Source organism: Daphnia magna, unplaced genomic scaffold (genome assembly GCF_020631705.1).
Source record: "Daphnia magna isolate NIES unplaced genomic scaffold, ASM2063170v1.1 Dm_contigs548, whole genome shotgun sequence".
NCBI lineage: Eukaryota > Metazoa > Arthropoda > Branchiopoda > Diplostraca > Daphniidae > Daphnia > Daphnia magna.
This window is the reverse complement of record NW_025533396.1, coordinates 2135-24927: the sequence shown is the minus strand read 5'-3', so window position 1 is coordinate 24927 and position 22793 is coordinate 2135. Positions and strand designations below refer to the sequence as shown.

At 38.3% G+C, this 22793-nt stretch overlaps 26 non-coding genes and 6 pseudogenes across 26 annotated transcripts; 17 read left to right on the top strand and 15 right to left on the bottom strand.

Moving 5' to 3' along the window:
- Positions 1-26: 26 nt before the first annotated feature.
- LOC123469236 lies at positions 27-145 on the bottom strand (annotated as a pseudogene).
- Positions 146-506: 361 nt separating this feature from the next.
- Positions 507-625, bottom strand: LOC123469239 (annotated as a pseudogene).
- Positions 626-982: 357 nt separating this feature from the next.
- On the bottom strand, positions 983-1102 carry LOC123469237 (annotated as a pseudogene).
- Positions 1103-1612: 510 nt separating this feature from the next.
- LOC123469234 lies at positions 1613-1731 on the bottom strand. The gene has a single exon (XR_006642531.1). It is a non-coding gene; the product is annotated as a 5S ribosomal RNA (ribosomal RNA).
- Positions 1732-2242: 511 nt separating this feature from the next.
- On the bottom strand, positions 2243-2360 carry LOC123469240 (annotated as a pseudogene).
- Positions 2361-2717: 357 nt separating this feature from the next.
- On the bottom strand, positions 2718-2837 carry LOC123469238 (annotated as a pseudogene).
- A 357-nt stretch (positions 2838-3194) lies between these two features.
- Positions 3195-3313, bottom strand: LOC123469232. Its single transcript, XR_006642529.1, has one exon. It is a non-coding gene; the product is annotated as a 5S ribosomal RNA (ribosomal RNA).
- A 357-nt stretch (positions 3314-3670) lies between these two features.
- Positions 3671-3789, bottom strand: LOC123469231. The gene has a single exon (XR_006642528.1). It is a non-coding gene; the product is annotated as a 5S ribosomal RNA (ribosomal RNA).
- A 509-nt stretch (positions 3790-4298) lies between these two features.
- Positions 4299-4417, bottom strand: LOC123469230. Its single transcript, XR_006642527.1, has one exon. It is a non-coding gene; the product is annotated as a 5S ribosomal RNA (ribosomal RNA).
- A 357-nt stretch (positions 4418-4774) lies between these two features.
- LOC123469229 lies at positions 4775-4893 on the bottom strand. The gene has a single exon (XR_006642526.1). It is a non-coding gene; the product is annotated as a 5S ribosomal RNA (ribosomal RNA).
- A 357-nt stretch (positions 4894-5250) lies between these two features.
- On the bottom strand, positions 5251-5369 carry LOC123469228. The gene has a single exon (XR_006642525.1). It is a non-coding gene; the product is annotated as a 5S ribosomal RNA (ribosomal RNA).
- A 358-nt stretch (positions 5370-5727) lies between these two features.
- On the bottom strand, positions 5728-5846 carry LOC123469227. The gene has a single exon (XR_006642524.1). It is a non-coding gene; the product is annotated as a 5S ribosomal RNA (ribosomal RNA).
- A 510-nt stretch (positions 5847-6356) lies between these two features.
- LOC123469226 lies at positions 6357-6475 on the bottom strand. Its single transcript, XR_006642523.1, has one exon. It is a non-coding gene; the product is annotated as a 5S ribosomal RNA (ribosomal RNA).
- Positions 6476-6985: 510 nt separating this feature from the next.
- LOC123469225 lies at positions 6986-7104 on the bottom strand. Its single transcript, XR_006642522.1, has one exon. It is a non-coding gene; the product is annotated as a 5S ribosomal RNA (ribosomal RNA).
- A 357-nt stretch (positions 7105-7461) lies between these two features.
- LOC123469224 lies at positions 7462-7580 on the bottom strand. Its single transcript, XR_006642521.1, has one exon. It is a non-coding gene; the product is annotated as a 5S ribosomal RNA (ribosomal RNA).
- Positions 7581-9111: 1531 nt separating this feature from the next.
- LOC123469223 lies at positions 9112-9230 on the top strand. Its single transcript, XR_006642520.1, has one exon. It is a non-coding gene; the product is annotated as a 5S ribosomal RNA (ribosomal RNA).
- A 512-nt stretch (positions 9231-9742) lies between these two features.
- Positions 9743-9861, top strand: LOC123469221. Its single transcript, XR_006642518.1, has one exon. It is a non-coding gene; the product is annotated as a 5S ribosomal RNA (ribosomal RNA).
- A 510-nt stretch (positions 9862-10371) lies between these two features.
- LOC123469220 lies at positions 10372-10490 on the top strand. Its single transcript, XR_006642517.1, has one exon. It is a non-coding gene; the product is annotated as a 5S ribosomal RNA (ribosomal RNA).
- A 510-nt stretch (positions 10491-11000) lies between these two features.
- On the top strand, positions 11001-11119 carry LOC123469219. The gene has a single exon (XR_006642516.1). It is a non-coding gene; the product is annotated as a 5S ribosomal RNA (ribosomal RNA).
- A 510-nt stretch (positions 11120-11629) lies between these two features.
- LOC123469218 lies at positions 11630-11748 on the top strand. The gene has a single exon (XR_006642515.1). It is a non-coding gene; the product is annotated as a 5S ribosomal RNA (ribosomal RNA).
- A 510-nt stretch (positions 11749-12258) lies between these two features.
- Positions 12259-12378, top strand: LOC123469235 (annotated as a pseudogene).
- A 510-nt stretch (positions 12379-12888) lies between these two features.
- LOC123469217 lies at positions 12889-13007 on the top strand. Its single transcript, XR_006642514.1, has one exon. It is a non-coding gene; the product is annotated as a 5S ribosomal RNA (ribosomal RNA).
- Positions 13008-13517: 510 nt separating this feature from the next.
- LOC123469216 lies at positions 13518-13636 on the top strand. Its single transcript, XR_006642513.1, has one exon. It is a non-coding gene; the product is annotated as a 5S ribosomal RNA (ribosomal RNA).
- A 510-nt stretch (positions 13637-14146) lies between these two features.
- On the top strand, positions 14147-14265 carry LOC123469215. The gene has a single exon (XR_006642512.1). It is a non-coding gene; the product is annotated as a 5S ribosomal RNA (ribosomal RNA).
- A 509-nt stretch (positions 14266-14774) lies between these two features.
- On the top strand, positions 14775-14893 carry LOC123469214. The gene has a single exon (XR_006642511.1). It is a non-coding gene; the product is annotated as a 5S ribosomal RNA (ribosomal RNA).
- Positions 14894-15403: 510 nt separating this feature from the next.
- On the top strand, positions 15404-15522 carry LOC123469213. The gene has a single exon (XR_006642510.1). It is a non-coding gene; the product is annotated as a 5S ribosomal RNA (ribosomal RNA).
- Positions 15523-16032: 510 nt separating this feature from the next.
- LOC123469212 lies at positions 16033-16151 on the top strand. The gene has a single exon (XR_006642509.1). It is a non-coding gene; the product is annotated as a 5S ribosomal RNA (ribosomal RNA).
- A 510-nt stretch (positions 16152-16661) lies between these two features.
- Positions 16662-16780, top strand: LOC123469242. Its single transcript, XR_006642533.1, has one exon. It is a non-coding gene; the product is annotated as a 5S ribosomal RNA (ribosomal RNA).
- A 510-nt stretch (positions 16781-17290) lies between these two features.
- On the top strand, positions 17291-17409 carry LOC123469241. The gene has a single exon (XR_006642532.1). It is a non-coding gene; the product is annotated as a 5S ribosomal RNA (ribosomal RNA).
- Positions 17410-17919: 510 nt separating this feature from the next.
- Positions 17920-18038, top strand: LOC123469233. Its single transcript, XR_006642530.1, has one exon. It is a non-coding gene; the product is annotated as a 5S ribosomal RNA (ribosomal RNA).
- A 510-nt stretch (positions 18039-18548) lies between these two features.
- LOC123469222 lies at positions 18549-18667 on the top strand. Its single transcript, XR_006642519.1, has one exon. It is a non-coding gene; the product is annotated as a 5S ribosomal RNA (ribosomal RNA).
- Positions 18668-19177: 510 nt separating this feature from the next.
- LOC123469211 lies at positions 19178-19296 on the top strand. Its single transcript, XR_006642508.1, has one exon. It is a non-coding gene; the product is annotated as a 5S ribosomal RNA (ribosomal RNA).
- The last annotated feature ends 3497 nt before the right edge of the window (positions 19297-22793 follow it).

The window sequence follows — 22793 nt, the reverse complement described above, 5'->3', positions numbered from 1 at the left end:
TAAACGCCGCCGTTCGGTACGTCATGCTCCAACAGCATCCCGTATTCCCAAGCGGTCACCCTTCTAGGTACTAACGGGACCCGACGCAGCTTAACTTCTGGGAGCTGACGAGACCAGGTTTTTTCTGCGTGGTATGGCCGTTGACGTTTTAATACGAAACTGAATTGAATACACTCAAGGAATGATTTTCCAACATTGAAACCTACACAAGGACGATTAATTTCTATAATTAAGGATATTGGACTGGTAACCAGCGTGTTCGTTGAGCCACTATTTTTCTATGAAATAGAAATTCACATTCATCGGTAAAGTCACTGCTGGTAATAAAAACTCTACACTTCCCTTCCCTTGTTGGTGTTTAAAAAATAGCTATCAGTGTGTACGAGATGAATTATCAAAATTCAACCCTAGATGGCGTTTAATAAAGTATCAAAATTCACCACGAGATGGTTTTAACTAAAACTTTGATTCATTTTCGAAACTCTTGCTGGTTATAAAACGTTTGATGCCAACAGCATCCCGTATTCCCAAGCGGTCACCCTTCTAGGTACTAACGGGACCCGACGCAGCTTAACTTCTTGGAGCTGACGAGACCAGGTTTTTTCTGCGTGGTATGGCCGTTGACGTTTTAATACGAAACTGAATTGAATACACTCAAGGAATGATTTTCCAACATTGAAACCTACACAAGGACGATTAATTTCTATAATTAAGGATATTGGACTGGTAACCATCGTGTTCGTTGAGCCACTATTTTTCTATGAAATAGAAATTCACATTCATCGGTAAAGTCACTGCTGGTAATAAAACACTCTACACTTCCCTTGTTGGTGTTTAAAAAATAGCTATCAGTGTGTACGAGATGAATTATCAAAATTCAACCCTAGATGGCGTTTAATAAAGTATCAAAATTCACCACGAGATGGTTTTAACTAAAACTTTGATTCATTTTCGAAACTCTTGCTGGTTATAAAACGTTTGATGCCAACAGCATCCCCGTATTCCCAAGCGGTCACCCTTCTAGGTACTAACGGGACCCGACGCAGCTTAACTTCTGGGAGCTGACGAGACCAGGTTTTTTCTGCGTGGTATGGCCGTTGACGTTTTAATACGAAACTGAATTGAATACACTCAAGGAATGATTTTCCAACATTGAAACCTACACAAGGACGATTAATTTCTATAATTAAGGATATTGGACTGGTAACCATCGTGTTCGTTGAGCCACTATTTTTCTATGAAATAGAAATTCAAGAATTTAATACGAAACTGAATTGAATACACTCAAGCAATGATTTTCCAACATTGAAACCTACACAAGGACGATTAATTTCTATAATTAAGGATATTGGACTGGTAACCATCGTGTTCGTTGAGCCACTATTTTTCTATGAAATAGAAATTCACATTCATCGGTAAAGTCACTGCTGGTAATAAAACCCTCTACACTTCCCTTGTTGGTGTTTAAAAAATAGCTATCAGTGTGTACGAGATGAATTATCAAAATTCAACCCTAGATGGCGTTTAATAAAGTATCAAAATTCACCACGAGATGGTTTTAACTAAAACTTTGATTCATTTTCGAAACTCTTGCTGGTTATAAAACGTTTGATGCCAACAGCATCCCGTATTCCCAAGCGGTCACCCTTCTAGGTACTAACGGGACCCGACGCAGCTTAACTTCTGGGAGCTGACGAGACCAGGTTTTTTCTGCGTGGTATGGCCGTTGACGTTTTTAATACGAAACTGAATTGAATACACTCAAGGAATGATTTTCCAACATTGAAACCTACACAAGGACGATTAATTTCTATAATTAAGGATATTGGACTGGTAACCATCGTGTTCGTTGAGCCACTATTTTTCTATGAAATAGAAATTCAAAGAATTTAATACGAAACTGAATTGAATACACTCAAGAATGATTTTCCAACATTGAAACCTACACAAGGACGATTAATTTCTATAATTAAGGATATTGGACTGGTAACCATCGTGTTCGTTGAGCCACTATTTTTCTATGAAATAGAAATTCACATTCATCGGTAAAGTCACTGCTGGTAATAAAACACTCTACACTTCCCTTGTTGGTGTTTAAAAATAAGCTATCAGTGTGTACGAGATGAATTATCAAAATTCAACCCTAGATGGCGTTTAATAAAGTATCAAAATTCACCACGAGATGGTTTTAACTAAAACTTTGATTCATTTTCGAAACTCTTGCTGGTTATAAAACGTTTGATGCCAACAGCATCCCGTATTCCCAAGCGGTCACCCTTCTAGGTACTAACGGGACCCGACGCAGCTTAACTTCTGGGGGCTGACGAGACCAGGTTTTTCTGCGTGGTATGGCCGTTGACGTTTTAATACGAAACTGAATTGAATACACTCAAGGAATGATTTTCCAACATTGAAACCTACACAAGGACGATTAATTTCTATAATTAAGGATATTGGACTGGTAACCATCGTGTTCGTTGAGCCACTATTTTTCTATGAAATAGAAATTCACATTCATCGGTAAAGTCACTGCTGGTAATAAAACACTCTACACTTCCCTTGTTGGTGTTTAAAAAATAGCTATCAGTGTGTACGAGATGAATTATCAAAATTCAACCCTAGATGGCGTTTAATAAAGTATCAAAATTCACCACGAGATGGTTTTAACTAAAACTTTGATTCATTTTCGAAACTCTTGCTGGTTATAAAACGTTTGATGCCAACAGCATCCCGTATTCCCAAGCGGTCACCCTTCTAGGTACTAACGGGACCCGACGCAGCTTAACTTCTGGGAGCTGACGAGACCAAGGTTTTTTCTGCGTGGTATGGCCGTTGACGTTTTAATACGAAACTGAATTGAATACACTCAAGGAATGATTTTCCAACATTGAAACCTACACAAGGACGATTAATTTCTATAATTAAGGATATTGGACTGGTAACCATCGTGTTCGTTGAGCCACTATTTTTCTATGAAATAGAAATTCACATTCATCGGTAAAGTCACTGCTGGTAATAAAACACTCTACACTTCCCTTGTTGGTGTTTAAAAAATAGCTATCAGTGTGTACGAGATGAATTATCAAAATTCAACCCTAGATGGCGTTTAATAAAGTATCAAAATTCACCACGAGATGGTTTTAACTAAAACTTTGATTCATTTTCGAAACTCTTGCTGGTTATAAAACGTTTGATGCCAACAGCATCCCGTATTCCCAAGCGGTCACCCTTCTAGGTACTAACGGGACCCGACGCAGCTTAACTTCTGGGAGCTGACGAGACCAGGTTTTTTCTGCGTGGTATGGCCGTTGACGTTTTAATACGAAACTGAATTGAATACACTCAAGGAATGATTTTCCAACATTGAAACCTACACAAGGACGATTAATTTCTATAATTAAGGATATTGGACTGGTAACCATCGTGTTCGTTGAGCCACTATTTTTCTATGAAATAGAAATTCACATTCATCGGTAAAGTCACTGCTGGTAATAAAACACTCTACACTTCCCTTGTTGGTGTTTAAAAAATAGCTATCAGTGTGTACGAGATGAATTATCAAAATTCAACCCTAGATGGCGTTTAATAAAGTATCAAAATTCACCACGAGATGGTTTTAACTAAAACTTTGATTCATTTTCGAAACTCTTGCTGGTTATAAAACGTTTGATGCCAACAGCATCCCGTATTCCCAAGCGGTCACCCTTCTAGGTACTAACGGGACCCGACGCAGCTTAACTTCTGGGAGCTGACGAGACCAGGTTTTTTCTGCGTGGTATGGCCGTTGACGTTTTAATACGAAACTGAATTGAATACACTCAAGGAATGATTTTCCAACATTGAAACCTACACAAGGACGATTAATTTCTATAATTAAGGATATTGGACTGGTAACCATCGTGTTCGTTGAGCCACTATTTTTCTATGAAATAGAAATTCAAAATTTAATACGAAACTGAATTGAATACACTCAAGCAATGATTTTCCAACATTGAAACCTACACAAGGACGATTAATTTCTATAATTAAGGATATTGGACTGGTAACCATCGTGTTCGTTGAGCCACTATTTTTCTATGAAATAGAAATTCACATTCATCAGTAAAGTCACTGCTGGTAATAAAACACTCTACACTTCCCTTGTTGGTGTTTAAAAAATAGCTATCAGTGTGTACGAGATGAATTATCAAAATTCAACCCTAGATGGCGTTTAATAAAGTATCAAAATTCACCACGAGATGGTTTTAACTAAAACTTTGATTCATTTTCGAAACTCTTGCTGGTTATAAAACGTTTGATGCCAACAGCATCCCGTATTCCCAAGCGGTCACCCTTCTAGGTACTAACGGGACCCGACGCAGCTTAACTTCTGGGAGCTGACGAGACCAGGTTTTTTCTGCGTGGTATGGCCGTTGACGTTTTAATACGAAACTGAATTGAATACACTCAAGGAATGATTTTCCAACATTGAAACCTACACAAGGACGATTAATTTCTATAATTAAGGATATTGGACTGGTAACCAGCGTGTTCGTTGAGCCACTATTTTTCTATGAAATAGAAATTCACATTCATCGGTAAAGTCACTGCTGGTAATAAAACACTCTACACTTCCCTTGTTGGTGTTTAAAAAATAGCTATCAGTGTGTACGAGATGAATTATCAAAATTCAACCCTAGATGGCGTTTAATAAAGTATCAAAATTCACCACGAGATGGTTTTAACTAAAACTTTGATTCATTTTCGAAACTCTTGCTGGTTATAAAACGTTTGATGCCAACAGCATCCCGTATTCCCAAGCGGTCACCCTTCTAGGTACTAACGGGACCCGACGCAGCTTAACTTCTGGGAGCTGACGAGACCAGGTTTTTTCTGCGTGGTATGGCCGTTGACGTTTTAATACGAAACTGAATTGAATACACTCAAGGAATGATTTTCCAACATTGAAACCTACACAAGGACGATTAATTTCTATAATTAAGGATATTGGACTGGTAACCAGCGTGTTCGTTGAGCCACTATTTTTCTATGAAATAGAAATTCACATTCATCGGTAAAGTCACTGCTGGTAATAAAACACTCTACACTTCCCTTGTTGGTGTTTAAAAAATAGCTATCAGTGTGTACGAGATGAATTATCAAAATTCAACCCTAGATGGCGTTTAATAAAGTATCAAAATTCACCACGAGATGGTTTTAACTAAAACTTTGATTCATTTTCGAAACTCTTGCTGGTTATAAAACGTTTGATGCCAACAGCATCCCGTATTCCCAAGCGGTCACCCTTCTAGGTACTAACGGGACCCGACGCAGCTTAACTTCTGGGAGCTGACGAGACCAGGTTTTTTCTGCGTGGTATGGCCGTTGACGTTTTAATACGAAACATGAATTGAATACACTCAAGGAATGATTTTCCAACATTGAAACCTACACAAGGACGATTAATTTCTATAATTAAGGATATTGGACTGGTAACCAGCGTGTTCGTTGAGCCACTATTTTTCTATGAAATAGAAATTCACATTCATCGGTAAAGTCACTGCTGGTAATAAAACACTCTACACTTCCCTTGTTGGTGTTTAAAAAATAGCTATCAGTGTGTACGAGATGAATTATCAAAATTCAACCCTAGATGGCGTTTAATAAAGTATCAAAATTCACCACGAGATGGTTTTAACTAAAACTTTGATTCATTTTCGAAACTCTTGCTGGTTATAAAACGTTTGATGCCAACAGCATCCCGTATTCCCAAGCGGTCACCCTTCTAGGTACTAACGGGACCCGACGCAGCTTAACTTCTGGGAGCTGACGAGACCAGGTTTTTTCTGCGTGGTATGGCCGTTGACGTTTTAATACGAAACTGAATTGAATACACTCAAGGAATGATTTTCCAACATTGAAACCTACACAAGGACGATTAATTTCTATAATTAAGGATATTGGACTGGTAACCATCGTGTTCGTTGAGCCACTATTTTTCTATGAAATAGAAATTCAAGAATTTAATACGAAACTGAATTGAATACACTCAAGCAATGATTTTCCAACATTGAAACCTACACAAGGACGATTAATTTCTATAATTAAGGATATTGGACTGGTAACCATCGTGTTCGTTGAGCCACTATTTTTCTATGAAATAGAAATTCACATTCATCGGTAAAGTCACTGCTGGTAATAAAACACTCTACACTTCCCTTGTTGGTGTTTAAAAAATAGCTATCAGTGTGTACGAGATGAATTATCAAAATTCAACCCTAGATGGCGTTTAATAAAGTATCAAAATTCACCACGAGATGGTTTTAACTAAAACTTTGATTCATTTTCGAAACTCTTGCTGGTTATAAAACGTTTGATGCCAACAGCATCCCGTATTCCCAAGCGGTCACCCTTCTAGGTACTAACGGGACCCGACGCAGCTTAACTTCTGGGAGCTGACGAGACCAGGTTTTTTCTGCGTGGTATGGCCGTTGACGTTTTAATACGAAACTGAATTGAATACACTCAAGGAATGATTTTCCAACATTGAAACCTACACAAGGACGATTAATTTCTATAATTAAGGATATTGGACTGGTAACCATCGTGTTCGTTGAGCCACTATTTTTCTATGAAATAGAAATTCAAGAATTTAATACGAAACTGAATTGAATACACTCAAGCAATGATTTTCCAACATTGAAACCTACACAAGGACGATTAATTTCTATAATTAAGGATATTGGACTGGTAACCATCGTGTTCGTTGAGCCACTATTTTTCTATGAAATAGAAATTCACATTCATCGGTAAAGTCACTGCTGGTAATAAAATACTCTACACTTCCCTTGTTGGTGTTTAAAAAATAGCTATCAGTGTGTACGAGATGAATTATCAAAATTCAACCCTAGATGGCGTTTAATAAAGTATCAAAATTCACCACGAGATGGTTTTAACTAAAACTTTGATTCATTTTCGAAACTCTTGCTGGTTATAAAACGTCTGATGCCAACAGCATCCCGTATTCCCAAGCGGTCACCCTTCTAGGTACTAACGGGACCCGACGCAGCTTAACTTCTGGGAGCTGACGAGACCAGGTTTTTTCTGCGTGGTATGGCCGTTGACGTTTTAATACGAAACTGAATTGAATACACTCAAGGAATGATTTTCCAACATTGAAACCTACACAAGGACGATTAATTTCTATAATTAAGGATATTGGACTGGTAACCATCGTGTTCGTTGAGCCACTATTTTTCTATGAAATAGAAATTCACATTCATCGGTAAAGTCACTGCTGGTAATAAAACACTCTACACTTCCCTTGTTGGTGTTTAAAAAATAGCTATCAGTGTGTACGAGATGAATTATCAAAATTCAACCCTAGATGGCGTTTAATAAAGTATCAAAATTCACCACGAGATGGTTTTAACTAAAACCTTGATTCATTTTCGAAACTCTTGCTGGTTATAAAACGTTTGATGCCAACAGCATCCCGTATTCCCAAGCGGTCACCCTTCTAGGTACTAACGGGACCCGACGCAGCTTAACTTCTGGGAGCTGACGAGACCAGGTTTTTTCTGCGTGGTATGGCCGTTGACGTTTTAATACGAAACTGAATTGAATACACTCAAGGAATGATTTTCCAACATTGAAACCTACACAAGGACGATTAATTTCTATAATTAAGGATATTGGACTGGTAACCATCGTGTTCGTTGAGCCACTATTTTTCTATGAAATAGAAATTCACATTCATCGGTAAAGTCACTGCTGGTAATAATGTAAGGAATGCATCAGCTCACTCTTTCTTGGAAAAATATCCTCCCTCTCATTCCTGGAAACAAGTCATTTTCCTTTCCATCCTTTCATTACGCTCACCTTGCGTTGGTGATCGCGTTGACTTTGTTTGTCGTATAAAACCCCATCAATTGTAATTCTTCGTTAGTCAACGCTGGGCTGTTCACCCAGTCTAGTGTTGATTCACCCCTTCGCGAGTCAAGTGTCAGGTCGTTTATTCGACCTGCTACTGGCTTGCTCGTTCCCCGTTTAAACTTGTCTTATTTGTGTCTTTGTTGTACTTGACGCTGGCTATACGGCTACGGCCTGTATGTATGCCTCCAATCGTTTGAGACATTCATCGACTTGTTTGAATCATGTTAACATTTTACGGGAATATACCATCGAACGAAGTCTGCAGCTTCCCTTAATCGAGTAAAAGCTATTTACTTAAAGATGAAGTAAGTAGGGGTTTTACATATTGGTGGCAGCGATGGGATCATCATCACCATCGATCCCAACCACGAAGTTCTATCGACCGGAATTCATTGCTGGGCCTTCATTTACCTTACGTTCAAGAGATCGAGCCACTGAAAGAACAACCAAGAGCTGACATTCTACTCGCTATCACTTTTTATTTTTATTTACAGTTACGTTCGCTGGAACGCTCTGGAACGCTCCGTTTATCGATGTTTCCCATCAGCTTTCATTTCTCACTGTTCCAATTTCAGTCATTGTCTTGTTTTGCTAGATTGCGGGACGCAATCTCCCATTTCCCAAGGTATGTAAGGAATGCATCCGCTCACTCTTTCTTGGAAAAATATCCTCCCTCTCATTCCTGGAAACAAGTCATTTTCCTTTCCATCCTTTCATTACGCTCACCTTGCGTTGGTGATCGCGTTGACTTTGTTTGTCGTATAAAACCCCATCAATTGTAATTCTTCGTTAGTCAACGCTGGGCTGTTCACCCAGTCTAGTGTTGATTCACCCCTTCGCGAGTCAAGTGTCAGGTCGTTTATTCGACCTGCTACTGGCTTGCTCGTTCCCCGTTTAAACTTGTCTTATTTGTGTCTTTGATGTGCTTGACGCTGGCTATACGGCTACGGCCTGTATGTATGCCTCCAATCGTTTGAGACATTTATCGACTTGTTTGAATCATGTTAACATTTTACGGGAATATACCATCGAACGAAGTCCGCAGCTTCCCTTAATCGAGTAAAAGCTATTTACTTAAAGATGAAGTAAGTAGGGGTTTTACAATATCGTTAATTATAGAAATTAATCGTCCTTGTGTAGGTTTCAATGTTGGAAAATCATTCCTTGAGTGTATTCAATTCAGTTTCGTAATAAAACGTCAACGGCCATACCACGCAGAAAAAACCTGGTCTCGTCAGCTCCCAGAAGTTAAGCTGCGTCGGGTCCCGTTAGTACCTAGAAGGGTGACCGCTTGGGAATACGGGATGCTGTTGGCATCAAACGTTTTATAACCAGCAAGAGTTTCGAAAATGAATCAAAGTTTTAGTTAAAACCATCTCGTGGTGAATTTTGATACTTTATTAAACGCCATCTAGGGTTGAATTTTGATAATTCATCTCGTACACACTGATAGCTATTTTTTAAACACCAACAAGGGAAGTGTAGAGTGTTTTATTACCAGCAGTGACTTTACCGATGAATGTGAATTTCTATTTCATAGAAAAATAGTTGCTCAACGAACACGATGGTTACCAGTCCAATATCCTTAATTATAGAAATTAATCGTCCTTGTGTAGGTTTCAATGTTGGAAAATCATTCCTTGAGCGTATTCAATTCAGTTTCGTATTAAATTCTTGAATTTCTATTTCATAGAAAAATAGTGGCTTAACGAACACGATGGTTACCAGTCCAATATATCCTTAATTATAGAAATTAATCGTCCTTGTGTAGGTTTCAATGTTGGAAAATCATTCCTTGAGTGTATTCAATTCAGTTTCGTATTAAAACGTCAACGGCCATACCACGCAGAAAAAACCTGGTCTCGTCAGCTCCCAGAAGTTAAGCTGCGTCGGGTCCCGTTAGTACCTAGAAGGGTGACCGCTTGGGAATACGGGATGCTGTTGGCATCAAACGTTTTATAACCAGCAAGAGTTTCGAAAATGAATCAAAGTTTTAGTTAAAACCATCTCGTGGTGAATTTTGATACTTTATTAAACGCCATCTAGGGTTGAATTTTGATAATTCATCTCGTACACACTGATAGCTATTTTTTAAACACCAACAAGGGAAGTGTAGAGTGTTTTATTACCAGCAGTGACTTTACCGATGAATGTGAATTTCTATTTCATAGAAAAATAGTGGCTCAACGAACACGATGGTTACCAGTCCAATATCCTTAATTATAGAAATTAATCGTCCTTGTGTAGGTTTCAATGTTGGAAAATCATTCCTTGAGCGTATTCAATTCAGTTTCGTATTAAATTCTTGAATTTCTATTTCATAGAAAAATAGTGGCTTAACGAACACGATGGTTACCAGTCCAATATCCTTAATTATAGAAATTAATCGTCCTTGTGTAGGTTTCAATGTTGGAAAATCATTCCTTGAGTGTATTCAATTCAGTTTCGTATTAAAACGTCAACGGCCATACCACGCAGAAAAAACCTGGTCTCGTCAGCTCCCAGAAGTTAAGCTGCGTCGGGTCCCGTTAGTACCTAGAAGGGTGACCGCTTGGGAATACGGGATGCTGTTGGCATCAAACGTTTTATAACCAGCAAGAGTTTCGAAAATGAATCAAAGTTTTAGTTAAAACCATCTCGTGGTGAATTTTGATACTTTATTAAACGCCATCTAGGGTTGAATTTTGATAATTCATCTCGTACACACTGATAGCTATTTTTTAAACACCAACAAGGGAAGTGTAGAGTGTTTTATTACCAGCAGTGACTTTACCGATGAATGTGAATTTCTATTTCATAGAAAAATAGTGGCTCAACGAACACGATGGTTACCAGTCCAATATCCTTAATTATAGAAATTAATCGTCCTTGTGTAGGTTTCAATGTTGGAAAATCATTCCTTGAGCGTATTCAATTCAGTTTCGTATTAAATTCTTGAATTTCTATTTCATAGAAAAATAGTGGCTCAACGAACACGATGGTTACCAGTCCAATATCCTTAATTATAGAAATTAATCGTCCTTGTGTAGGTTTCAATGTTGGAAAATCATTCCTTGAGTGTATTCAATTCAGTTTCGTATTAAAACGTCAACGGCCATACCACGCAGAAAAAACCTGGTCTCGTCAGCTCCCAGAAGTTAAGCTGCGTCGGGTCCCGTTAGTACCTAGAAGGGTGACCGCTTGGGAATACGGGATGCTGTTGGCATCAAACGTTTTATAACCAGCAAGAGTTTCGAAAATGAATCAAAGTTTTAGTTAAAACCATCTCGTGGTGAATTTTGATACTTTATTAAACGCCATCTAGGGTTGAATTTTGATAATTCATCTCGTACACACTGATAGCTATTTTTTAAACACCAACAAGGGAAGTGTAGAGTGTTTTATTACCAGCAGTGACTTTACCGATGAATGTGAATTTCTATTTCATAGAAAAATAGTGGCTCAACGAACACGATGGTTACCAGTCCAATATCCTTAATTATAGAAATTAATCGTCCTTGTGTAGGTTTCAATGTTGGAAAATCATTCCTTGAGCGTATTCAATTCAGTTTCGTATTAAATTCTTGAATTTCTATTTCATAGAAAAATAGTGGCTCAACGAACACGATGGTTACCAGTCCAATATCCTTAATTATAGAAATTAATCGTCCTTGTGTAGGTTTCAATGTTGGAAAATCATTCCTTGAGTGTATTCAATTCAGTTTCGTATTAAAACGTCAACGGCCATACCACGCAGAAAAAACCTGGTCTCGTCAGCTCCCAGAAGTTAAGCTGCGTCGGGTCCCGTTAGTACCTAGAAGGGTGACCGCTTGGGAATACGGGATGCTGTTGGCATCAAACGTTTTATAACCAGCAAGAGTTTCGAAAATGAATCAAAGTTTTAGTTAAAACCATCTCGTGGTGAATTTTGATACTTTATTAAACGCCATCTAGGGTTGAATTTTGATAATTCATCTCGTACACACTGATAGCTATTTTTTAAACACCAACAAGGGAAGTGTAGAGTGTTTTATTACCAGCAGTGACTTTACCGATGAATGTGAATTTCTATTTCATAGAAAAATAGTGGCTCAACGAACACGATGGTTACCAGTCCAATATCCTTAATTATAGAAATTAATCGTCCTTGTGTAGGTTTCAATGTTGGAAAATCATTCCTTGAGCGTATTCAATTCAGTTTCGTATTAAATTCTTGAATTTCTATTTCATAGAAAAATAGTGGCTCAACGAACACGATGGTTACCAGTCCAATATCCTTAATTATAGAAATTAATCGTCCTTGTGTAGGTTTCAATGTTGGAAAATCATTCCTTGAGTGTATTCAATTCAGTTTCGTATTAAAACGTCAACGGCCATACCACGCAGAAAAAAACCTGGTCTCGTCAGCTCCCAGAAGTTAAGCTGCGTCGGGTCCCGTTAGTACCTAGAAGGGTGACCGCTTGGGAATACGGGATGCTGTTGGCATCAAACGTTTTATAACCAGCAAGAGTTTCGAAAATGAATCAAAGTTTTAGTTAAAACCATCTCGTGGTGAATTTTGATACTTTATTAAACGCCATCTAGGGTTGAATTTTGATAATTCATCTCGTACACACTGATAGCTATTTTTTAAACACCAACAAGGGAAGTGTAGAGTGTTTTATTACCAGCAGTGACTTTACCGATGAATGTGAATTTCTATTTCATAGAAAAATAGTGGCTCAACGAACACGATGGTTACCAGTCCAATATCCTTAATTATAGAAATTAATCGTCCTTGTGTAGGTTTCAATGTTGGAAAATCATTCCTTGAGCGTATTCAATTCAGTTTCGTATTAAATTCTTGAATTTCTATTTCATAGAAAAATAGTGGCTTAACGAACACGATGGTTACCAGTCCAATATCCTTAATTATAGAAATTAATCGTCCTTGTGTAGGTTTCAATGTTGGAAAATCATTCCTTGAGTGTATTCAATTCAGTTTCGTATTAAAACGTCAACGGCCATACCACGCAGAAAAAACCTGGTCTCGTCAGCTCCCAGAAGTTAAGCTGCGTCGGGTCCCGTTAGTACCTAGAAGGGTGACCGCTTGGGAATACGGGATGCTGTTGGCATCAAACGTTTTATAACCAGCAAGAGTTTCGAAAATGAATCAAAGTTTTAGTTAAAACCATCTCGTGGTGAATTTTGATACTTTATTAAACGCCATCTAGGGTTGAATTTTGATAATTCATCTCGTACACACTGATAGCTATTTTTTAAACACCAACAAGGGAAGTGTAGAGTGTTTTATTACCAGCAGTGACTTTACCGATGAATGTGAATTTCTATTTCATAGAAAAATAGTGGCTCAACGAACACGATGGTTACCAGTCCAATATCCTTAATTATAGAAATTAATCGTCCTTGTGTAGGTTTCAATGTTGGAAAATCATTCCTTGAGCGTATTCAATTCAGTTTCGTATTAAATTCTTGAATTTCTATTTCATAGAAAAATAGTGGCTCAACGAACACGATGGTTACCAGTCCAATATCCTTAATTATAGAAATTAATCGTCCTTGTGTAGGTTTCAATGTTGGAAAATCATTCCTTGAGTGTATTCAATTCAGTTTCGTATTAAAACGTCAACGGCCATACCACGCAGAAAAAACCTGGTCTCGTCAGCTCCCAGAAGTTAAGCTGCGTCGGGTCCCGTTAGTACCTAGAAGGGTGACCGCTTGGGAATACGGGATGCTGTTGGCATCAAACGTTTTATAACCAGCAAGAGTTTCGAAAATGAATCAAAGTTTTAGTTAAAACCATCTCGTGGTGAATTTTGATACTTTATTAAACGCCATCTAGGGTTGAATTTTGATAATTCATCTCGTACACACTGATAGCTATTTTTTAAACACCAACAAGGGAAGTGTAGAGTGTTTTATTACCAGCAGTGACTTTACCGATGAATGTGAATTTCTATTTCATAGAAAAATAGTGGCTCAACGAACACGATGGTTACCAGTCCAATATCCTTAATTATAGAAATTAATCGTCCTTGTGTAGGTTTCAATGTTGGAAAATCATTCCTTGAGCGTATTCAATTCAGTTTCGTATTAAATTCTTGAATTTCTATTTCATAGAAAAATAGTGGCTCAACGAACACGATGGTTACCAGTCCAATATCCTTAATTATAGAAATTAATCGTCCTTGTGTAGGTTTCAATGTTGGAAAATCATTCCTTGAGTGTATTCAATTCAGTTTCGTATTAAAACGTCAACGGCCATACCACGCAGAAAAAACCTGGTCTCGTCAGCTCCCAGAAGTTAAGCTGCGTCGGGTCCCGTTAGTACCTAGAAGGGTGACCGCTTGGGAATACGGGATGCTGTTGGCATCAAACGTTTTATAACCAGCAAGAGTTTCGAAAATGAATCAAAGTTTTAGTTAAAACCATCTCGTGGTGAATTTTGATACTTTATTAAACGCCATCTAGGGTTGAATTTTGATAATTCATCTCGTACACACTGATAGCTATTTTTTAAACACCAACAAGGGAAGTGTAGAGTGTTTTATTACCAGCAGTGACTTTACCGATGAATGTGAATTTCTATTTCATAGAAAAATAGTGGCTCAACGAACACGATGGTTACCAGTCCAATATCCTTAATTATAGAAATTAATCGTCCTTGTGTAGGTTTCAATGTTGGAAAATCATTCCTTGAGCGTATTCAATTCAGTTTCGTATTAAATTCTTGAATTTCTATTTCATAGAAAAAAGTGGCTCAACGAACACGATGGTTACCAGTCCAATATCCTTAATTATAGAAATTAATCGTCCTTGTGTAGGTTTCAATGTTGGAAAATCATTCCTTGAGTGTATTCAATTCAGTTTCGTATTAAAACGTCAACGGCCATACCACGCAGAAAAAACCTGGTCTCGTCAGCTCCCAGAAGTTAAGCTGCGTCGGGTCCCGTTAGTACCTAGAAGGGTGACCGCTTGGGAATACGGGATGCTGTTGGCATCAAACGTTTTATAACCAGCAAGAGTTTCGAAAATGAATCAAAGTTTTAGTTAAAACCATCTCGTGGTGAATTTTGATACTTTATTAAACGCCATCTAGGGTTGAATTTTGATAATTCATCTCGTACACACTGATAGCTATTTTTTAAACACCAACAAGGGAAGTGTAGAGTGTTTTATTACCAGCAGTGACTTTACCGATGAATGTGAATTTCTATTTCATAGAAAAATAGTGGCTCAACGAACACGATGGTTACCAGTCCAATATCCTTAATTATAGAAATTAATCGTCCTTGTGTAGGTTTCAATGTTGGAAAATCATTCCTTGAGCGTATTCAATTCAGTTTCGTATTAAATTCTTGAATTTCTATTTCATAGAAAAATAGTGGCTCAACGAACACGATGGTTACCAGTCCAATATCCTTAATTATAGAAATTAATCGTCCTTGTGTAGGTTTCAATGTTGGAAAATCATTCCTTGAGTGTATTCAATTCAGTTTCGTATTAAAACGTCAACGGCCATACCACGCAGAAAAAACCTGGTCTCGTCAGCTCCCAGAAGTTAAGCTGCGTCGGGTCCCGTTAGTACCTAGAAGGGTGACCGCTTGGGAATACGGGATGCTGTTGGCATCAAACGTTTTATAACCAGCAAGAGTTTCGAAAATGAATCAAAGTTTTAGTTAAAACCATCTCGTGGTGAATTTTGATACTTTATTAAACGCCATCTAGGGTTGAATTTTGATAATTCATCTCGTACACACTGATAGCTATTTTTTAAACACCAACAAGGGAAGTGTAGAGTGTTTTATTACCAGCAGTGACTTTACCGATGAATGTGAATTTCTATTTCATAGAAAAATAGTGGCTCAACGAACACGATGGTTACCAGTCCAATATCCTTAATTATAGAAATTAATCGTCCTTGTGTAGGTTTCAATGTTGGAAAATCATTCCTTGAGCGTATTCAATTCAGTTTCGTATTAAATTCTTGAATTTCTATTTCATAGAAAAATAGTGGCTCAACGAACACGATGGTTACCAGTCCAATATCCTTAATTATAGAAATTAATCGTCCTTGTGTAGGTTTCAATGTTGGAAAATCATTCCTTGAGTGTATTCAATTCAGTTTCGTATTAAAACGTCAACGGCCATACCACGCAGAAAAAACCTGGTCTCGTCAGCTCCCAGAAGTTAAGCTGCGTCGGGTCCCGTTAGTACCTAGAAGGGTGACCGCTTGGGAATACGGGATGCTGTTGGCATCAAACGTTTTATAACCAGCAAGAGTTTCGAAAATGAATCAAAGTTTTAGTTAAAACCATCTCGTGGTGAATTTTGATACTTTATTAAACGCCATCTAGGGTTGAATTTTGATAATTCATCTCGTACACACTGATAGCTATTTTTTAAACACCAACAAGGGAAGTGTAGAGTGTTTTATTACCAGCAGTGACTTTACCGATGAATGTGAATTTCTATTTCATAGAAAAATAGTGGCTCAACGAACACGATGGTTACCAGTCCAATATCCTTAATTATAGAAATTAATCGTCCTTGTGTAGGTTTCAATGTTGGAAAATCATTCCTTGAGCGTATTCAATTCAGTTTCGTATTAAATTCTTGAATTTCTATTTCATAGAAAAATAGTGGCTCAACGAACACGATGGTTACCAGTCCAATATCCTTAATTATAGAAATTAATCGTCCTTGTGTAGGTTTCAATGTTGGAAAATCATTCCTTGAGTGTATTCAATTCAGTTTCGTATTAAAACGTCAACGGCCATACCACGCAGAAAAAACCTGGTCTCGTCAGCTCCCAGAAGTTAAGCTGCGTCGGGTCCCGTTAGTACCTAGAAGGGTGACCGCTTGGGAATACGGGATGCTGTTGGCATCAAACGTTTTATAACCAGCAAGAGTTTCGAAAATGAATCAAAGTTTTAGTTAAAACCATCTCGTGGTGAATTTTGATACTTTATTAAACGCCATCTAGGGTTGAATTTTGATAATTCATCTCGTACACACTGATAGCTATTTTTTAAACACCAACAAGGGAAGTGTAGAGTGTTTTATTACCAGCAGTGACTTTACCGATGAATGTGAATTTCTATTTCATAGAAAAATAGTGGCTCAACGAACACGATGGTTACCAGTCCAATATCCTTAATTATAGAAATTAATCGTCCTTGTGTAGGTTTCAATGTTGGAAAATCATTCCTTGAGCGTATTCAATTCAGTTTCGTATTAAATTCTTGAATTTCTATTTCATAGAAAAATAGTGGCTCAACGAACACGATGGTTACCAGTCCAATATCCTTAATTATAGAAATTAATCGTCCTTGTGTAGGTTTCAATGTTGGAAAATCATTCCTTGAGTGTATTCAATTCAGTTTCGTATTAAAACGTCAACGGCCATACCACGCAGAAAAAACCTGGTCTCGTCAGCTCCCAGAAGTTAAGCTGCGTCGGGTCCCGTTAGTACCTAGAAGGGTGACCGCTTGGGAATACGGGATGCTGTTGGCATCAAACGTTTTATAACCAGCAAGAGTTTCGAAAATGAATCAAAGTTTTAGTTAAAACCATCTCGTGGTGAATTTTGATACTTTATTAAACGCCATCTAGGGTTGAATTTTGATAATTCATCTCGTACACACTGATAGCTATTTTTTAAACACCAACAAGGGAAGTGTAGAGTGTTTTATTACCAGCAGTGACTTTACCGATGAATGTGAATTTCTATTTCATAGAAAAATAGTGGCTCAACGAACACGATGGTTACCAGTCCAATATCCTTAATTATAGAAATTAATCGTCCTTGTGTAGGTTTCAATGTTGGAAAATCATTCCTTGAGCGTATTCAATTCAGTTTCGTATTAAATTCTTGAATTTCTATTTCATAGAAAAATAGTGGCTCAACGAACACGATGGTTACCAGTCCAATATCCTTAATTATAGAAATTAATCGTCCTTGTGTAGGTTTCAATGTTGGAAAATCATTCCTTGAGTGTATTCAATTCAGTTTCGTATTAAAACGTCAACGGCCATACCACGCAGAAAAAACCTGGTCTCGTCAGCTCCCAGAAGTTAAGCTGCGTCGGGTCCCGTTAGTACCTAGAAGGGTGACCGCTTGGGAATACGGGATGCTGTTGGCATCAAACGTTTTATAACCAGCAAGAGTTTCGAAAATGAATCAAAGTTTTAGTTAAAACCATCTCGTGGTGAATTTTGATACTTTATTAAACGCCATCTAGGGTTGAATTTTGATAATTCATCTCGTACACACTGATAGCTATTTTTTAAACACCAACAAGGGAAGTGTAGAGTGTTTTATTACCAGCAGTGACTTTACCGATGAATGTGAATTTCTATTTCATAGAAAAATAGTGGCTCAACGAACACGATGGTTACCAGTCCAATATCCTTAATTATAGAAATTAATCGTCCTTGTGTAGGTTTCAATGTTGGAAAATCATTCCTTGAGCGTATTCAATTCAGTTTCGTATTAAATTCTTGAATTTCTATTTCATAGAAAAATAGTGGCTCAACGAACACGATGGTTACCAGTCCAATATCCTTAATTATAGAAATTAATCGTCCTTGTGTAGGTTTCAATGTTGGAAAATCATTCCTTGAGTGTATTCAATTCAGTTTCGTATTAAAACGTCAACGGCCATACCACGCAGAAAAAACCTGGTCTCGTCAGCTCCCAGAAGTTAAGCTGCGTCGGGTCCCGTTAGTACCTAGAAGGGTGACCGCTTGGGAATACGGGATGCTGTTGGCATCAAACGTTTTATAACCAGCAAGAGTTTCGAAAATGAATCAAAGTTTTAGTTAAAACCATCTCGTGGTGAATTTTGATACTTTATTAAACGCCATCTAGGGTTGAATTTTGATAATTCATCTCGTACACACTGATAGCTATTTTTTAAACACCAACAAGGGAAGTGTAGAGTGTTTTATTACCAGCAGTGACTTTACCGATGAATGTGAATTTCTATTTCATAGAAAAATAGTGGCTCAACGAACACGATGGTTACCAGTCCAATATCCTTAATTATAGAAATTAATCGTCCTTGTGTAGGTTTCAATGTTGGAAAATCATTCCTTGAGCGTATTCAATTCAGTTTCGTATTAAATTCTTGAATTTCTATTTCATAGAAAAATAGTGGCTCAACGAACACGATGGTTACCAGTCCAATATCCTTAATTATAGAAATTAATCGTCCTTGTGTAGGTTTCAATGTTGGAAAATCATTCCTTGAGTGTATTCAATTCAGTTTCGTATTAAAACGTCAACGGCCATACCACGCAGAAAAAACCTGGTCTCGTCAGCTCCCAGAAGTTAAGCTGCGTCGGGTCCCGTTAGTACCTAGAAGGGTGACCGCTTGGGAATACGGGATGCTGTTGGCATCAAACGTTTTATAACCAGCAAGAGTTTCGAAAATGAATCAAAGTTTTAGTTAAAACCATCTCGTGGTGAATTTTGATACTTTATTAAACGCCATCTAGGGTTGAATTTTGATAATTCATCTCGTACACACTGATAGCTATTTTTTAAACACCAACAAGGGAAGTGTAGAGTGTTTTATTACCAGCAGTGACTTTACCGATGAATGTGAATTTCTATTTCATAGAAAAATAGTGGCTCAACGAACACGATGGTTACCAGTCCAATATCCTTAATTATAGAAATTAATCGTCCTTGTGTAGGTTTCAATGTTGGAAAATCATTCCTTGAGCGTATTCAATTCAGTTTCGTATTAAATTCTTGAATTTCTATTTCATAGAAAAATAGTGGCTCAACGAACACGATGGTTACCAGTCCAATATCCTTAATTATAGAAATTAATCGTCCTTGTGTAGGTTTCAATGTTGGAAAATCATTCCTTGAGTGTATTCAATTCAGTTTCGTATTAAAACGTCAACGGCCATACCACGCAGAAAAAACCTGGTCTCGTCAGCTCCCAGAAGTTAAGCTGCGTCGGATGCAGACGTCTTTTTGTGTTCTCCCGTTTTTCCATCATTTTGTGAGTTTTTGTTATTTTTTATTACTTTTTGTTGTTATATTCGTGTTTTTGAGTGTTTATTTTGTATAGTTTAGCTGTTTTTGTAGTGTTTTGTTGCCAATTGTTTTATTTGTCGTGTTTGTTTACGTGTGTGGGGTCCTTCCCTCCCTTTTTTGGCAGTTTGTTTACATTGTCTAGGGGACAATGGCTGCCAAGTGGCTCAATAGTGTAGATATTGATTTTGGGGTTCAATTCCCGAAATTGAGTATGCGTACGGTTCATGGTTTTGTGCGTAGTTTGAAGGTTGATGCTCAGGATCTCTTAGGCCTAGTTGCTGTGCTAGATACGAGAAACCAGGTCGCTAGAATTACGTTTACGTCAGAGGCATATACCTCAAGTTTTTTGTCCCAACACAGTGGTATCGTCAGGACCGAATTGGAGGGGAAAGAAGTTAGTGTAGTGATAAAGGATAGCAATGTCCAAGAGAAATTTGTTCGAATTGCAGGGATTCCACAGAACCTAGACTTGGGAGTAGTTCAGACACGTCTTAAGGAATTTGGAAATGTAATTGAAGCTCGGTGGGAGCGCTATCGGGTGGCAGAGGATGAAGTTTTATACCCTGTCCTAGCAACTTGGATGATTGTAAGAATGACGGTGACGAAAAACATTCCCTCATACATTACCATTGGCAGTTATCGTGCCATGGTAAAGTATGACGGACAAAAGCCCACTTGCAGACTTTGCGACGAAGAGACACACTTTAGCTACGACTGCCCAACTTTAAAACGAAACCAGGAACCCACCATTGTCCAAAAACCTGTTGCCAAAAAGACTAAAAAGACAGAGACTATTAAACAGACACCCGTAGTAATTCCCGTGGTAGCAAATTCCATGGTTTCCCAGGTACCTCTGGGGAGTGAATCACAAGATTCACTCTCAGGAAGTACTAATAATTTGGAAACTGAAACCATGGAATGTGACACCGCTACCACTCCCGCATCTGTACCTCCGAAAGACAACCCTTTGAAACCAATTACGAAATCCAAAATAGCAGCACCTCACACAGAGACAGAAGACCAGGAAACAGTGACAATTATCATGGAATCAATGGAACCCGACACGGGGGAAATTGATACCACTGATCCAGACAAAACTAAGGACCCCCTGAAAATTCCCACGGTACCACGAAGTAAACGATTTAAACCTACCCTGACGCCCCAAAATTCGAAACCCACTTCAGGCATTCCCGTACTCAAAAAACCTAACACATGACTTCACAATTAAAAATCGCTTCTATCAACATTGGAGGTATTCGATCAGTCGAGCGACGTCAAATTCTTTTAAATTTCTGCAGGGACGGTAATTTAGATATCGTAGGACTTCAAGAGGTAGCCTTTCACTCTTGCCCAATTATTGAAAGCTGTTACCACTTGCTAGCAAATGTCGGTCCCAACAAAAAAGGAACAGCCATTCTAATTAGACATGGTCTGGAGTATTCTCGACTGCTTCTTGAACCTGACGGAAGGCTTATCTCCATTGACGTAAAATGTTTTACGTTTATTAATATCTATGCCCCGTCAGGTAAGCAGGTAAAGAATGAGAGAAACAATTTTCTTCGTCAAACCGTTCCTGCCTACTCAGTTACCACTCGACTGCCCTTCGTGTTGATGGGCGATTTTAATTGTGTTGACGACATCCAAGATAGGGCAAATATCCAATCCCTCCCTGTCCCAAGTAGTGTTGTTAGCTATGCTTTGAAGGAGATGGTTACTGGTCTTGATCTGGTAGACATCTGGAAAAAGCTAAATCATAGTGATCCGGGCCACACTTTCCATTACCACGACGGTTCTTCTAGGCTTGATAGGATTTATGCTAGTCGATCGTTTGCGGATAAATTTTTAAATATTTGTTTGCAGCCTTTATCGATTAGTGACCATCAGTCGGTACAATCCACACTTACTTGCAATCTTGATCTCCCAAATCGTAGCAGACCACCTGCCGGATTGTGGAAACTAAATACTTCAATATTGTCAGAAGAAGGTTTTCAGAAATACGTAACCAATTTCATTCAGGAATCTGCTAATCATCCTCTTAGGGAAAGTAATGTAGCAAATTGGTGGGAGAGTGTCCTGAAACCGGGTATCAAGCGTATTTCGGTGGATTATTCCAGGCAAAGAGCAAGGCTGATAAGAGAAACTAAGTTTTTCTATCAATCTTGCATACAGGAAATGGCCGAAGCAGATACCTTTGATTGGGTTGCCTTTCAACAGTTGAGAAAATTCTCAAAGTCTTGGGAGGAGAGCACACTCAAAGGGTATGGGATTCGTTCCCGCTGCTTCGAAGGGCCAGATGTAGAGGAAGCAAGTATTTTTCACATAAATCGTGCCAGGAATAATTATCGAAAATGTTGCATTGATAAGATCATTGCCCCCAATGGCACTTGCTTATCGACCAAAGAGGAAATTTCAGCAGAAATTGTTGCTCATTTTACAAAAATTTTTAAGACTCAACCTTCTCCTGACATACTGGCAGGGTCTGAGTTCCTTGAAGGAGTAAGAGATTGCTTTAAGCCAACCCCAAACCTAACAGCACCAATTTCCCTTCTTGAGATTAGAGCTGCTCTAATAGCAATGAAGTCAAACAAGTCCCCTGGCACCGATGGCATTCCTTACGAGTTTTACGTAGAATTTTGGGACGTGATCGCACCCCACTTCTTGGATATGTTTAATCATATCCTGGAAAGGGAAACTCTGACGTCTTCGCAGGGCCAAGCGGCGATCAGGCTAATTCCTAAGTCTTCGGGACTTTGTGGAATTTCTAATTTTCGGCCAATTTCTCTTTTGAATTGTGACTACAAAGTCATGGCATCTGTCTTAGCGAGACGATTGAGGCAGACACTAT